Consider the following 14,407-nt stretch of genomic DNA (forward strand, 5'->3'; position numbering starts at 1 on the left):
GGGAGCCGGGCTCTTAGCATCATACTTATGTACGATGCTAGGAGTCTCTGCCTCGCTGCAGGACAACTGTCCCGTACTGTAATCATGTTTTCAGTACGTGACAGTGGTCCTGCAGCAAGGCAGGGACTCCTAGCATCATACATAAGTATGATGGTAGGAGCCCGACTCCCTGCACTGTGTTCGGTCCCGGACTTGCGGCCGAAATACGTCCGTCAATTACGGACGTAATTAGTGTGTGTGCACATACCCTTAGCGTGACTTTGTGGAGCAGCAGAGGCAGCAGCAGTAACCCAGGTCTTTGGAGGAGAGAGAGAGAGGTCGGTGGTGTGTGATGGCAGCTCTCAGCTGATCTTCTTCAGCTTTGGCTCCTGAGCTCGGCTCCTGAGCGTACCGATGCAGGGCTATTTAACCCTGTCGGTACGCTCGCAGCGGGGAGTGTGGCGCTTGCTCCAGGCTAGCATGGGTCGGCATGGTGATAATGTATCACCAGCCGACTCATGAGAGCCCGCACGAGACAGTCCGTGCGCGCGGGAGACTTGAAATGGAGACACATATATACATACATATGGACACTTCCCTTTACAATAACGGAGCCATACCAGGCCCTTATACACCCTATATGCTTCCCCAATAGAATCCATAAAACATAAAAGGGCCGAGCAGTGCTCCGGGGTCTTTTCGCAAATCACTCTAGCTAGAATCGCAAATGAAAACGTTCACCATATTAACCAATTGGTAAACATTTGCGGAATCAGGAGATAACGCCTTTTCTCCTCCTACTTCTTTTATGCTCTAGCCCCTCTTCCCCTGATCCAGATAGAACTTCTCCAAGGGGAGGAGGGAGAACATCTCCACATACTCATCCTTCCCTATTTGTTTCCTGACCTCCTGCTTAAGATGGGCACCGATCCCTCGAAGCAGACATACACAGCCAAGTTATCCCTGTTTACCTAATTAGGTGTCTCAGTCTGGACTGAGACCGCAACCGCCTCATAACTCACCGGAAGAGGGTTAACAAGGGAAAATGTTTTACAGGACCGCCCACGCGAAAACCTGGGATGGACCCGCACCCTTCACCAGGGAACCGCCCACCATGTTCAGCAGGCACACCACTGAGTCCCTCAGGCATCTGCACACGCCTCCTGCTGTGTTACCCCACAGCCCCTAGCGGCAGGGGGCGAACCTGACCTAAACAATAATGGCACCAAGCACCAATAGTGATGCTTTTGAAAAGTATCAAAAAACTTTATTAAATATAGAGGACAAATGAATAAAAAGTGTCACACAATAGATATAGCAACATCTCCAGAGTGAAATACACAGGGTGAACATATGCCCATAACAATACGGATACATCTTATTTATAAAGTGTATAGTGCTAAGCAATATATATGAAATAAGGATAAATATACCATATATAATATAAATTGTCTTTACAATACTGCAGGATGAACAAGGACATGGACAAGAAGCTAAATACAAGTATTGATGGTCCTAGGATAGGTGCAACACATGTTCAAAAGAGTACAGCATATGAAATAACATGCCTCAATATATACCCATCTATATGACACAACCGGGATGGCGCCAACCACGACGCACGTTTCGGCACAGCCTTCATCTGGGGGTGACATAATCTCCTAACAGGTATAATATAATAATATATATATTATATAATATATTATTATATTATATAATATAATATAAATTTCGGCATAATAATGATACAACAGTAAAGTGGAGATGACCGTCCAACACTGCGAATTTAACCCCTTAATGACAATACGCCTTTTCACGGTGGTCATTAAAGGGGTTCTCTGGAAAAAACTTTATGGTCTCATGTTTACTTGATAAAGTGGTTCTGTTTCCACTAAACGCGTTGTACCTCAAAACCCCCTCTATCTCTCTTTTTTATGTATGTTTTATTATGATCTATTGTTTTAGACAATTAATTATATATATATATTTTCTCAAAAAAGTATTGCGCCTGGATGGTGTCTCTTTTTTACAGTGGATCCCACCTGGTACCCACTGTTTTTATCTACCTGCTCTTACTGAAGATGTCCTCAAAACTGGCTTAATGAGATGGTAGATCGGAGAGTGACTGAGGCAGTGGAGGCAAAACAGGGCGGACCTGTTGCAGGCAGCGGCTAAGGCATCTTGGCCCCCATTGGGGGACCTCTCTAGAACTCCAGTGAAGGACCTGGGCGTGTAGACGAAGCCAAGGCAGACCCAGCAGAACCGGGTTGATGGCTTTAGGCAGGACGAGGAAGTTGATCTTTTCTGAGTGAAGGACTCCGATTTGTAACGTAAGTGGTTTCATGATAGCCACAATAGGATCGGGCAATGGTAGTCCATTTACAGAAGCAACAGCAAGGGATCTCTCTAAAAGAACTGTGGGTAGATGTAGTCGGTCTACTAAATCCTGCTGGATGAAATCTGCAGCTGCCCTGGAGTCAAAATAGGCAGAGGAGAAGTGTGATGTCTCTCCCGAGATGATGGTCACAGGAATAGATAATTTGGAAGAGGTTTTGATGTTTGGCATCATCCCATCTAGAGTTGCCTCTCTAGGAGCTGGAGTTTTCCGGCTTTTGTGGACATTGGCGCACGAAAGGGCCTTTAAGGCCGCAATACAAACACAGACCTGAAGAGCGTCAGCGCTGTTTCTCCTGCTCGGACAACTTGACTCTGTCTACCTGCATTGGTTCCTCAGGTAGAGCAACAAGAGGGGGCAGTAGTGGTCTCTGGAACGAGGGTGCTAATCTGTGAAAACGTCTCTCCACCGAACCTCCTCATCGCGTTCCTGGATCCTCATGTTGACCCGGGTAGCCAACAGGATATGGGCATGCAAGGTAGGTGGGAGGTCGCGGGCTGCCAGCTCGTCCATGGTGTGTGAGGACAGTCCATGCCATAGGTCGCCACCAATGCTCCATTGTTCCATGCCAACTCTGCTGCCAGGGTACGGAAGGAGATGGCATACTCTCCTGCTGTGGACCCCCTTGCTTGAGGGTTAGCAGAGTGGCTGCTGCTAAGGATGTTCGACCCGGCTTCTTGAACACGTCACAAAAAGTCTGTAAGAACAGGGCTAAGTCCGAAAATTTGGGCCCCTGTCATTCCAGGATGGGGTTCGCCCATGCGAGGGACTTGCCAGCGAGGAGGGAAATAATGAACGCTACCTTGGCCTCATCAGAGGAGAAATGGTGAGCACGCAGTCATAGCGAGGAAAAAGAGGCAGTGCAACTGTGGATCCGGAAAACAGACAGTAGGAGTATTAGGCAGTGGAACGGCAGTAGTCTCTGGGGAAGGAAAAGGGAGTTGATCCAGTCGGGCGATGATGGAGTTTACAGCCACGAGGAGTTGATCCTGACGTGCATATAGATACAATATATACTATTGGGGTCCACCCCTTAGTAATTGCTGACGTGTATATAGGTCACGCATATCCGTCTGTATGACCTGAACTGTGGTCTTAGGCTGGCCAGCGGGTTCCATGGCCTGAGCGTACTGTCACAATATAGGGAACATATGTAGCTGACTTTAGCTTGACTAATAACGCATTAAATACACAGTGGAAAGATCCCTTATCTTGACCTTTTCAATGACTTCTCAATGGTTATTTTTGTGTGATATCACGCTGCAACAAGTTATCAGAGTCAAGTTAAAGATGGCTACATCCGTATGTGGACCCACTAGGCCGTGGGCTCCGGCTCAGATAGGGCTAGGTGTGGCAGGTTGCGCCAGACAAAGCAGATGGCACCAGGAATGGTAGATGACTCACAGACGTGGCATATCCAGCCGGCGGTACCACACGACTCTGATAAAAGGCAGGCACAGTTAGGAAACAGCAAGGGATACAGGAAATAGGATGCAGGGAACGGGAACTCTGGGATCAAGCAGGAAAATACTAAGGGACCCTTTGCAATACAAACATGGGAAAAGTACAAACAACGCTCAAGCAAGGAGTGGAAGGGCAGAGACCTTTTTATAATCCAGGGTGCACTGGGGTAGGATAAAAAACTTTTAGGAAGTGCGCACGCTGGCCCTTTAAGGCACTCCTCGCACACTCCAGGAAGGGAAGGCCGCGCCAGCCGTGGTCTCTTGGGAGGTGGCCAGGAAGTTGCGGTCGCGGCCGTTCATCACAGTGTGAGCGACAGAGGTCCGCAGTCATAACACTGAGATTTTTTTTGGTGTTGTATATATGTACTGAGCAGTGGCGTAACTACCGCCGTAGCGGCTGCTACGGGGCCCGCGGCATGAGGGGGCCCGTGTCGCCCGCCGGCACGGGCCCCCACCATGGCCGGAGGCTCCGCTGGCAGCCGCTATGGCTGCTACAGCGGGACGCCACTGAACACTACGGCAGAGCAGGGAGGTATCTCCCCGCTCTGCCATTAACTGGTTCCCGACCGCTGGCTGTATTTTTACGGCCAGCGGTCAGGGTCCCCAAAACCCGAGCCATAGACTTTTTACGACTCCGGTTTTAACTTACTGCCCGCGCGATCGGGCTGCTGAATGTCGGGTCTCCGGCTGTCAGTGACTGCCGGGGACCCTGAGGAGAGGATAGAAGCAGCTTTCGCTGCCAGCGATCATACTTGTATCCCCTATCCTGTGGATAGGGGATACATGTATTTTGTAGGACACACTGTAGGTCGCATTTTTTTGGAAAGGGGGGACGCAGTATGGCGTTCCCTACAGGGGGGGGGAACGCTGTATGGCGTTCCCTACAGGGGGGGCTGTATGGAGTTCCCTACAGGGGGGGGCTGTATGGCGTTCCCTACAGGGGGGGCTCTATGGCGTTCTCTACAGGGGGGGATGTATGGCGTTCCCTACAGGGGGGGCTGTATGGCGTTCTCTACAGGGGGGGCTGTATGGCGTTCTCTGCAGGGGGACTGTATGGCGTTCTCTACAGGAGGGCTGTATGGCGTTCTCTACAGGGAGGGCTGTATGGCGTTCGCACTGTCCAATAAATATACAGTACACAGAAGAAAATACGGTCCAGCAATCCTCATGACAATGTGATGACTTTATTAGAAAAACATTTTATAAACCACACGGCATGTTGAAGTGATGATACAAGACTGCTTACGCGCTTCGAAAGCCAACTACATTCTTCGCATATGTACGCCATCTCCTCCAAACAGTCAATTACATCAGAAGTCCAGTTCCTTGTGCTGCATGACTCGTGGACGCCCTATCCGTGCCGATATCCGTGTCCTTTCCACTGCTTCTCACTTGAGTCCTGTAGGCACAAAAAACATTCTGCAAGTATCCATTGTCATCCGTGCCTGCAGATTCTGCTTTAATGATGCAACTCACTCAACTCCTTGTCTATTTCATTGTTTACTGATGATGCCTCTTTTAGGTGCGACAGATGTATTTTTTTTATACTTACCAGCCTGCTTCACAGGCACCATCCCTTTTTATTGGCACCTGATCAATAAGGGGGTCCTGCTCCACCACCATAACACTGCAATACTAAACAAAATCTTCCATAGACATCACAAAAACTAGACAAGCCTAACCTCCCTTATGTTTCCCAACATTTCCTGGGACAAGTGTGTGTAGGTAGAAATCCACAAACATGTTTCCTGGCCCCAAACTTTACCCCCTCTTTCCAGTAAAGGATTGGCTTTCGGTATCACGCCTCCTCACTTTTAGCTTTTTACTTTATCCTGCGTAAACATTTTTTTCAGCATCTTAAACGTCTTGCCCATTAGCCCATCTATCCCCAACATCAGACCACTTATTATCATCTGACAGATCAGAATCAGACTCAACCAGCTACTGTTGCCTTCTTCTGCTTCTCTTTACATCCAGATGCGCTGCTCCTGTAATTCCAAACATTGTGCCAGTACCCCGTGTTCTAAACATTTTGGCAACCCCAAGGTGTCCCTCTCCCATGTTGAGATTATAAGGCCCCACTGGGATATTGCTGCCTTCATCGACCCTGGATCCCTGCGCAAGGATCCTGGCACTTGGCCCATCATCGTGCCATGTTCCCTCAAATTTTTGCTAGAATGATACCATTGAGGATACCTGCCTTGCTTCCTTGATGCCATTTGCTCCAAACAATCCAGTTCACCCCAAGTCCAGGTCCTTGTGCTGCATGATTTGTGGGGGCTCTATACGTGGCAATATCCTGGCACCTTCCATTGCTTTCCGCTTGAGTGCTGTAAATATAAAAACATTCTGCCAGTATCCATTATCACCTATGCCTGCAGATTATGACTGTGTAATGAAACTCACTTAAGTCCTTGTCTATTGCATCCAGGCCTTGACACATCGCAAATGTTCTTGGCAGACCAGAGCTGTCTAAAATCCCCCTACACTCCCTCACCCAATTACCTTACACCTACGTTCAGTCCCAAACCGAGCCATGTGGCCAGCATTTTGGACAAAGATACCCCTAACTTACATTATGCCTATTCCTACCAACTATCCAAGGTTCCCCACTGCTACGCCTTTCTTGGCATTTTGCCCGCTCATTACTTTTTCAATGTACAGAGCTACTGGTGGATACTGTATATAGTAACTAATGATGGACATACCGCATATAGATGAAATATTACTTCAGAGAGTCCCCCTGGCAGCAGGCAGCCGATCTCAAGAAATTCTGGAACAAAAAGTATAAACTGTGAAGATATTATGACGTGCGCTTAGTATGGTTCATCATATCAACAAATATATGTTCAGCCTATTGAAAACATCAGGGAGATTGTTCCCACAGTCTTGTCATGTGTCTCTATAGGAACATTCTGGATGACATCACATTATAGAATTTCTATAGGTTGTTATTTGCTATAATACTTACATATATACAGTGGATCTTCTAGCATGTCGGCTGTCACTGGTGCCACATATTCAGATGTTATAAATGTCTGTAAAATACATAATGGGTTTAATGCACATACATAAAATAACCCCATATCTATAATGAATAATAATATATTTACTTTCACACATTTCATTTTCTATCACAGGGCGAGTCCAATGCCCCTCTGCCACACAAATAACACCAGCAGTATAATGGCACATAATAGTTGGAGGACCCTGGTATAGATTTTGTATCAGGGACCAGGAGCTTATTGTTATTCTTCTATATAATCTTATCCTTAATGGAAAACTTCTAATTTGTCTTTTGTGGAGTCTTTTGGACTGGAGTAGAGAGAGTAGAAAATGGTAAATTGGATTTCTGGATTCAACAGACAAAATAATTATTAAAGGGGTTTTCTGACAGTTTCATAAACCTTAGTCTAAGCCGCATATGGCTAAAAAGAACAAATTGTCCCTACTCATTTTTTAAATTCCCTGTGGCTCCTGCGCTGGTGGTTCTGTTGTCTTTAGTTGCTAGGCCACAGCGGTCATGTCCGTGTGGATGGCATGTCACGTGGCAGCTATTGTGTCACATCCAGGGCCGGCCTTAGGTTTATTGGTGACATGTGCAGTATCTGTGACGTCCTCCCCCTTATGATGCACCATGTAGTGTCCAAATAATTTAATCATACAGTGCCCAAATAACATCACCCAGTCAATAAACTAGGGATTGTATCTTTCTGTTTTTTTATATTATAGGTTTGGCCCTAAATGCCGGATCGGCAGTGTAAGTTGAGGGTGCCCAGGCCATCTATGGTGGTAGTGCCCCCTTCAGTATTGACCAGTAATACACACTATGTGATCATTTAGAGATGCAGTTAATAAAATACACTGACCTTGGACTCTCCTACTGAATACATCCGACTGAATGTAGAACGTTATGTGATGTGAGGTGGAGGGCTCTGCTTAATCTTTGATCTGCCCTCCTGGGACGTGTGGTTATCATTAACTCTTATGAGGAATTAATTCTAGGAGAAAGAAAGACAATGTATTAGGACAAATCTCAATCAATGGCAACATTTCTATCTAGAACAGAGTCCAGTTCCCAACCAGTGTAAAATTACCAAAGGGGTAAATAGGTTGACCGGCTGGGGTCCAGGGATTTGGGGTGGCCCACAGCTCTGGGGCTCCATACGCCCCTGAAATTGGACAAACAATAACGGCGCAGGGAGGAAGCAAAATGTCTGACCCGGTTGGTCGTCTATTAGGTGAGTATAATTTTTTATTTTATAGGAGCAAAGGGGGCACTATTAATATGGGGGATAAAAGGACTGAGTCGGGGCTTAGAAAAGGGGGCTTCATTACTGTGGGCCATACAAAAGGGGCATTCTGACCCAGGACATACAAAAAGTGTCATTCTAACTGTGGAGGGTATTGGTGGATACTGCATATAGTAACTAATAAGAGACGCACCTTGCATAGATGAAATATTGCTTCAGAGAGTCCCCCTGGCAGCAGGCAGCTGATCTTAAGATGTTCTGGAAAAAACAATAATTGTGTCGTTTTATTTCTCCAGACAGACGTGTGCTCAGTATAGACCACCCAACAATGAAGGAAATGTACATTAGGGCTCATGTACACAGCAACTTCATGTGGACGGACCTGTATGGTGGCGCACAGACTGCAGTACTGGTAATGTAGACACTCTGTGTGCGCTGTGTGCTCCCCCATAAGCCAAATGTGGATTAGGAAATTACATAAATAACAAGTCCCTTATATATTACTAATACCATAATATCTTCTTTATGGAGCATTTCTATAATAATAATAATATAAAGCTGCAGCAAAATTCCCAGCGTTTACTTTTGCTACATGTGGATGAGTTTTTGAGACTGTAACTATTCACCTGTAGCACTTGTGAATTTTGCCGCGCAGCAAATCTGCAGCGTCTGAATTCAGCTTTATGGCGTAGAATATAGTACTCAAATACTGCAATCATACATTGCCCAAATAACACTGCCAGACAAGTATTGTCTGCCACACTGTAATGTAATCCATTATCAAGGAATTGTATCTGCATCCTGAGCAGTGCCCTTTACTTTTTTTTACATGAAGAGTGGGATTGAGTGTTCAAGCAATGGGTGCCCCAGGCATCAAGACCAGTGGCGCCCCATTCATTAGTGACAGGTGATGCACCCAGTGTAACCGCACAGGTCGCACACCCCTAAGACAGGCCCTGGATGAACAACATTGGGGAATTTGTTCCCACAGTCTTGTCATGTGTCTCTATAGGAACATTCTGGATGACATCACATTATAGAATTTCTATAGGTTGTCATTTGCTATAATACTTACATATATACAGTGTATGTCCTAGCATATCGGCTGTCACTGGTGCCACATATTCAGATGTCATAAATGTCTGTAAAATACATAATGGAATAAACATAAAATAACCCCATATCTAGAATGAATAATAATATATTTACTTTCACACCTTTCATTTTCTATCACAGGACGAGTCAGACATTGAAAACATTTTGTAATGTTAGTGTAAACCCAGGGAACATAACTATAGGGGTGAAGAGGTTGCAGTCACACCCAGGCCCAGGTGTCCATGACTGACATTAGGGGGGGTCACAATGTGGGCAATTTACAAATGCCAATCCCCAATGCCCCCATCTCCTAGAGCAGGGGTGGGCAAACTTTTTGACTCGCGGGCCACAATGGGTTCTAAAATTTGACAGAGGGGCCGGGCCAGGAGCATTTGGAGGGAGTGTTTGGGCCGGATATACTAAAGCATTAAATGTAGTGTGTGCAAACCTCATAGCACAGTAAGAACACTACAACCCAATTTATTAACTGTCTTTCAAATGTGAAAAATAGCCCTTATCAGTTAATAAATTTGTCTCAAGGAATATGCAAGATATGGCATTTACATACTATTTCGCAGATACTGGGAGGAGGAAATGTAAATAGATTAAAATAACATACGCACTGTGATTTATCAAGAAAAAAGTTCTGTTGACTCTGTAAATTAGCTGCCAACCTCTGAGCAGTAGCCGCCCGTTCTTGTGTTGACTGCTTGCTAGCATAGTTTGCATGCTTCGTGGCAAAGTGACGGCTGATATTGTACTCTTTGAAAACCGAAGGGCTTAATGGTGACGTGAAACGAAGTGAAAATTAAAGTGAAATAAAGAGAAATACGCGCCACATTAACCCCTTAATGACCGGGCCATTTTGCACGTTAATGACCAAGGATTATTTTTTGTTTTTTCATGGTCGCATTCCAAGAGTCGTAACTGTTTTTGTATTCCGTCTATATAGCCGTATAAGGGCTTGTTTTTTGCGGGACGAGTTGTATTTTGTAATTGTACCATTTTTAGATGCTTACAATATATTGATTAACTTTTATTAACTTTATTTTAGGAGAGAATTGAAAATAAGCAGCTATTCCAGCATTAATTTTCACGTTATAAATTTATGCCCTTTACTATGCAGCATAAATAACATGTTACCTTTATTCTACGGGTCGGCACGATTACGAGGATACCAAATATGTAAAGGTTTTATATGTTTTCCTATGTTTGCACAATAAAAACCCTTTTAGAAAAAAATTACTTGTTTTTGCATCGCCGCGTTCCAAGAGCCGTCATTTTTTTATTTTTCCGTCGATGTGACCGTATGTGGGCTTGATTTTTGCGGGCCAATGCGTAGTTTTCATTAGTACTATTTTGGGGTACATAGGACTTATAGATTAACTTTTATTTTATTTTTTATGGGGGGAATGGGAGAAAAGAGAGAATTTTGCCGTTGTTTTTTGCGGGTTTTTTGGACGCCGTTCATCCGGCGGTTTAATTAATGTGTTCATTTTATTGGTCAAGTTGTTACGATCGCGGGGATACCATATATGTGTATGTGTGATTTGTTTTGACACTTTTACTGAATAAAACCACTTTTTGGGCAAAAAAAGTAGTTTTATTTGATTTTGACTGTAATTATTTTATTTTTTTTCAACAAACTTTATTTAACTGATTGACATTTTTTTTTTAAGTCCCACCAGGGGACTTCACTATGCGATGTGCCGATCGCATATATAATGCTTTGGTATACTTAGTATACCAAAGCATTATTGCCTGTCAGTGTAAAACTGACAGGCAACCTGTTAGGTCATGCCTCCGGCATCGCCAAACAGGCAGTTGCGGAAGACAGACCTGGGGGTCTTTGTTAGACCCCCGGCTGTCATGGAAACCCGACGGCGACCCGCGATTTGTTTGCGGGGGCGCCGATCGGGTGACAGAGGGAGCTCCCTCCCTCTGTCAAACACATTAGATGCCGCTGTCACTATTGACAGCGGCATTTAATGGGTTAAACTGCCGGAATCGGAGCGCGCTTCGATTCCGGCAGTTGCAGCAGGAGCCAGGCTGTGTATAACAGCCGTGCTCCTGCCGCTGATCGCGTGGGTACACTGGCAGTACCCGCGCCATCACAGGACGGATATATCCGTCCTCCTGCGCGAACTAGCAGCTGCTGAGGACGGATATATCCGTCCTTCGGCGTTAAGGACAACGGTCAATGTGTTTTGAGTGCGCCATCTATTGGGAAAACGTGGGCATTGCAGGGAAAGGGGAAAAAAAAAGGAGGTTTTTACTATGATTTGGACAAGTTCGGCGGGCCGGATTAAAAAGCCTAACGGGCCGTATGTGGCCCGCGGGCCGTAGTTTGCCCATGTCTGTCCTAGAGGAATCCCGATTTTCGCTGCTAGAAACGCGATGTCAGTGAGAGAAGCACCCAGGCGGAAAGGCAGCTGCTGAGTTGCCCGGCCGCTTCTAAAACACAAGCAGTGGAAGGGAGCCAGCGCAGCGCCCCGTTCCACCTGCTGGAGGGATGCGTCCCTATGTAATGGCACAGGTCGCACACCCCTAAGGCCGGCCCTGGCTACTGCTGAGCCTTATTAGGATAATATACGGTAGCTTTTTAAGACTATTTAATTAAATTAAATTAGACATCATATTGAAAACGACTGAGAAGTCACATTCCACATTACTGACAGCTGCAATTCTCAGACAATGGTAAGGGTATGTTCACACACTTAACTAAAAAACGTCTCTAAAATACAGAGCTCTTTTCAAGGGAAAACAGCCTCTGATTTTCAGCCATTTTTTAAACCACAAATATTTTTTGAGGCGTTTTTACCAACGTTCTTGGAGCTGTTTTTCTATTGAGACAATGAAAAACGGCTCCAAAAACGGCCGAAGGAGTGAAATGCACTTCTTTTTACAGGGTGTTTTTTATGCGCCGCTTTATCAAACGCCCACGTAAAATGCACCATCGGAAAAAAAAAACAGTTTTTCCCATTGAAATCAATGGGCAGATGTTTGGAGGCGTCCAGCCTCCGTATTTTCGGCTGTTTTTCGGGGTGTTTACGGCCAGGAAAACGGCTGAAAATAGGCTGTGTGAACATACTCTGTTGTACTGAGTTGTAACTTTAATGAGAATATATGAAACATTGAAATCTGAATGTAAAATGTTCAGTTGTTACTTGCATTAATAGAAACATTTTACTGGAACTTGAACGGTTTGTCTAAAAAAACAACAACCCCAACTCCTGACAATCACCAGAAAAAAATCCTTCTACAGTCTTTTTAAATCGGCCATGTAAAAAACGCCTCATCGGAACAAACCCCCGTTTTTCCCATTGAAATCAAAGCGCAGATGTTTGGAGGCGTTCAGCCTCTGTAGTTTTAGATGTTTTTCGGGGCGTTTATGGCCATGAAAATAGGCCATGTGAACATACTCTGTTGTACTGAGTTGTAACTTTAATGAGAAAATATGAAACCTTTAAATCTGAATGTAAAATGTTCAGTTGTTACTTGCATTAATAGAAACATTTTACAGGAACTTGAACTGTTTGTCTAAAAAAAAAAAAAAAAACCCCCGACAATCACCAGAAAAACATCCTTCTACAATCATATAGTTGTGGTGAGGTGTTGGTGTGGTTAGAAATTGCTGCAGTAATGTCCAGTGTGAATCTGGCCTTATATGAGAATTCTAGAGCGTATATATTTCATGTGTCCAGTAACATGTAGAATTAATGATCAAATGCTGCATCTTACCTGTCAATCACACAGTCAATCACAGTCCCGGTCCAGACGTCATTGGCAGAAATTGTAAAAAATATGTAATCCAGCTGCACATAGAACCTAACGGCTAGTACTGTCTATGACATCATCAGTGACATCATAAGCGGCTGCAGTATCTGTTACATCATCTAATTATCTCCTACTGCCTGGATAGACTGTCTGTGCATACACTGGGTATAGGCGTTACATGGGACTGCTGTTTATAAACATGGAAGAAAGATACATGTGTGGTTATAGGGGCTACGACTAAGAACATGTAATGTATGAAACGTGTAATCTGTTACTAGATGGATTTTATACTGTAATACAGATGTAGCCATCTTTAACTTGACTCTGATAACTTGTTGCAGCGTGATACTTTCTTGATCCCGCAGCACTCCGTGTTTCAAGTGTGCGTGAGTAGGCTTCCACGCCAATGTGTAAAAATGGGAACTCAGCACTCCAAGGTATTATGCAATAAGTGATATTTGATTTCACATATAGCGAAAAGTAGTAATCCAAAAATAATGGCGCCATTACCCAACAGCGACCGAGGTCACAAGCGCCGCATATCCGTGTCTAAAGAAGGTTGAATGTATAGACCGAAACGTTAAAAACCTATTTTTGGATTACTACTTTTCGCTATATGTGAAATAAAATATCATTTGTTGCAGCGTGATAAAAGCCATTGAAAAAGTCAAGATAAGGGATTGTTTATTTAATGCGTTAAAAGTCAAGGTAAAGACGGCAACATCTGAACTAATAAAGGATACATTTTATTGAATTTCGTTTTAGGCTACATTCACACAACAGTAAAAAATGTCAGCTTCCAGAGCAATGATGTTCTATGGGTATATTCACACGCCCTTTTTTTAACCAACCGTGAATATTGGCCATCAAAAAATAGAACATGTCCTATTTTTGGCCGCTTTCACGGCCAGACGGCCCCCATAGAAGTCAATGGATCAATTTTTAACGGCCGTCAATACATAAAATATCATTTGTTGCAGCGTGATAAAAGCCATTGAAAAAGTCAAGATAAGGGATTGTTTATTTAATGCGTTAAAAGTCAAGGTAAAGACGGCAACATCTGAACTAATAAAGGATACATTTTATTGAATTTCGTTTTAGGCTACAGTCACACAACAGTAAAAAACGTCCGCTTTCAGAACAATGATGTTCTATGGGTATATTCACACGGCCTTTTTTTAACCACCCGTGAATATTGGCCGTCAATACATGTAACAGCCGTTAAAAACGGTTCTGTGATTTGGGGATTCAAGAGCCAATGGAACTATTGGCTCCCTTGCTGGTAATCGGCGGCGCAATGACACATACTCACCGATGCAGCGCCGTCCTCTACAGGTGTGGTCTCTAGTCTCATGGGATCTGCGAAGGTGACGAGATGACGTCCTCGCGTCACCTTCGCAGAACCAGTGAGACTAGAGATCACTCGTGACGTAGACGGTCATGCA

At 44.5% G+C, this 14,407-nt stretch overlaps 1 long non-coding RNA gene across 2 annotated transcripts; it reads right to left on the reverse strand.

Annotated features, from left to right (window-relative positions):
- Positions 1-5,024: 5,024 nt before the first annotated feature.
- Positions 5,025-13,014, reverse strand: LOC142714075 (uncharacterized). 2 transcript variants are annotated; one of them, XR_012870284.1, is made up of 6 exons: positions 12,927-13,014; positions 9,166-9,232; positions 8,284-8,348; positions 7,707-7,838; positions 6,809-6,875; positions 5,025-6,610 (listed from the first exon to the last, which is right to left on the reverse strand). It is a non-coding gene; the product is annotated as an uncharacterized LOC142714075 (long non-coding RNA). The 2 variants fall into 2 exon arrangements; XR_012870283.1 differs by having other exon boundaries at positions 5,025-6,629.
- Between the last annotated feature and the right edge of the window lie 1,393 nt (positions 13,015-14,407).

The sequence above is a fragment of the Rhinoderma darwinii genome, unplaced genomic scaffold (genome assembly GCF_050947455.1).
Source record: "Rhinoderma darwinii isolate aRhiDar2 unplaced genomic scaffold, aRhiDar2.hap1 Scaffold_44, whole genome shotgun sequence".
NCBI classification, from domain to species: Eukaryota; Metazoa; Chordata; class Amphibia; order Anura; family Rhinodermatidae; genus Rhinoderma; species Rhinoderma darwinii.